Source organism: Gopherus flavomarginatus, chromosome 2 (assembly GCF_025201925.1).
Source record: "Gopherus flavomarginatus isolate rGopFla2 chromosome 2, rGopFla2.mat.asm, whole genome shotgun sequence".
NCBI classification, from domain to species: domain Eukaryota; kingdom Metazoa; phylum Chordata; order Testudines; family Testudinidae; genus Gopherus; species Gopherus flavomarginatus.
Window position 1 is genome coordinate 19,238,818 of NC_066618.1, and position 2,774 is coordinate 19,241,591.

The window sequence follows — 2,774 nt, forward strand, 5'->3', positions numbered from 1 at the left end:
AGGACAGGTGCAATATGGTGCATACAAGACCAAATTCTATCTTCAGTTACATCCGTATAGACCCAGTGGAGCTTGTTTGGTTCTGGGTTTCCTGACAACCTCAGAAGTTAGATCTACTAATTCAAGCTCGGGACTGGGAGTTAGGAGACTTGGATTCTATCCCTGGCCCTGCCTGTGTGACCTTTGGTGATCATAAAACCTTTCTGAGCCTCAGTTTCCTCCATCTGTAAAATGGCATGTATCTACCTCACACAATGTTATAGCCTAGCTTAGCGTTTCCCAAACTTTTTTGGCCATGAAACACTTTTTAGCCTATTACAGAACACTTATAATATTATTTTGTAGTGGTTTGGTTTTCAAATAAAAGATTGCATTATTTAAGCTCTAATATATTTTATTTTATAAAACAAAGCAAAAATACAAATTTAAAATAACTTGAACTAACAATTTCTAACTGGAAAGCGCGTATAAAGTAGTACAAAAATCAAGGGCAAGAGTCAAAATTAAAAAGTGTTCTACTTAAAAAAACCTGTTTTTATATATACACAAACACCAAACAATTTAGATTTTTACTAGGAAAATCTATTTTTATAAACAGAAATACAAATTTGGATTTAATGGGATTGGTGTTTCTGTGTTTTTCTATCACAAATTTGCTTAATATTAGGAATAATGCTGGAAAGTTGAATCTTCATGTCAGGCGCAGCATCAAGTCTATTCCTATATTTGGTTTTTGTTGCAGTATAATAGGAAAATCCTGTCTCACACAAATAAGTTGTAGCAAAAGGAAGGAGCACTTGAACTGTACGTTTAGCCACGTTAGGGTACTCTTCTATTAGGCTGCTCCAAAAATTATTCAGCAGAAGATCCTTAAACTTTTGTTTCAAATCAGAGTCAGAAATTAAGTCAATTGGCTTTATAATCATGTGCAGTAAAGCCAACTGGTTTGGCTGTAATTACAAATGGATTTTGAACCCAAGCATTATCATCAGTAGTTATAGGAAAATATTTTAATAAAGAGGCCTGCAAGTCACGTAACTGCTGTAAAATGGTGCTGGAAACTTCTTCATGGACTGTAGAATTTATTTCAGTCAGAAATTCATGGACTGTAGGGAAGCAGTCGAAGTTATTCTGTTCTACAGAAGATGCCCAGAATTCCAGTTTCTTTTTTAACGATAAAATTTTATCCATTGTAGTAAAAATGGTCACATTCTTTTCTTGCAGCGAGAGATTAATTTCACTTAATTTTGCAAAAGTATCTGCAAGATACGTAAGTCTCATAAGCCATGAGGAATTTGTCAGACAGTCATTAAATTTTCGTCCTGAATTATCTGAAGTGAAGAATACCAGTAGTTCACTATGAAATTCAAAAAGTTTCACAAGCACTTTTCCTCGGATAGCCACCTCACTTCCATACGTAAAAGAAGCGTTTTGTGCTGACTACCCATTTCCTCACACAAAATTTTAAATAACCTGGAGTGAAGCAGTTGAGATTTGACAAAATTGATAATTTGTAGTACTTCATCGAGCACAATTTTCAGATATGCTGGCATTTTTTTAACTGCAAGTGCTTGTCTGTGTAGAACACAATGGCTCTTAGTGCTTTCTGGTGCCACACTTATGATTCGTGTTACAGCTCCCTTCATCTTCCCGACCACTGCCCGAGCACCATCAGTACATACATCAATACATTTTCCCCAACGAATTTCAAGCTTTCTGATAAAATTGTTGGTGCAGTTGAATATTTCTTCTTCAGTTGTTTTGCTTTGCAGAGATTCACATAAGAGCAGGTCCTCTTCAATAATATTATTAAATCTATATTGGACAAATACTGTTTCAATCCTATTTTTACTGGTGCAGAATTCCTCATAGATTCACATTTATGACTTCCTTCATTTTGAGTGCTTCTGTTACTTCCTGGGTCTGAGAAATGAAGCTTCTTGTAGAACCCAATGGGATTCAGCTTTATCATTACATTGTCAAAAGAGAAATCAAACCAATTATCTTTGTACAAAAGCACAGAGTCATAAGACTTAATGAAGCCTTGCTTTACCTTCACTTTTTAGTTCTGATAGTAGTTTTTCCAATCAGTTGTTTAGGTTGGAATCCAAAAAACTATCCTCTTTCTGCCTTAGCATCTTCATCTTCAAATGGTACATCACTGTGCACACATCAGTAACACAGTTTTGATTCTAACTTCATCAAAGACACAAGCCACATCATGGCAAAAACAATGTAAATGTCGACAATGCAGGTGTAGCGCCCCTTATCTACCCACTTACCTCCTTTAGTGCCAATCTCTTTATGACAGTTTTTTATGGGTTCTGATGGACAGGCCTGGATTCTTCTGGATCCCATTACCCACTCAACAGGGTGTAACTTCTTTTTCTTCCTATATGAATTTATTTGGTGGTGCCTCCACCTCCCTTGCTTCTTCCCAGGGTCATCAGGGCAGATTGGGAGGAAAATTCACCCCCGCTTACTTGCCAGATAGTTGGAGACTTCCAAGAAAGAACACACATACATACAATATATTCAACACAGTAATTATATTAAACAGGGGCTAAATATAACATAACAGGGTACAACACTATACTCAGGGTCACCAGTGTCCATGCTGATAATACCCATGAATTTCCCCAGTCACGTGATCTGATACAGCAAACATAAAATTAGTGTCCTGTTGGTATGTGCACTTCGTAGGGGCCCTTGATGATCTGTGACCACAATATCTTCTGTGTAGCAGTTAGCAATGTGGCGGACTGGTTTCAGCA

The 2,774-nt window shown here is 36.8% G+C and overlaps 1 pseudogene; it reads right to left on the bottom strand.

Annotated features, from left to right (window-relative positions):
• Positions 1 to 614: 614 nt before the first annotated feature.
• LOC127046019 (zinc finger BED domain-containing protein 5-like) lies at positions 615 to 2,358 on the bottom strand (annotated as a pseudogene).
• Positions 2,359 to 2,774: the final 416 nt, after the last annotated feature.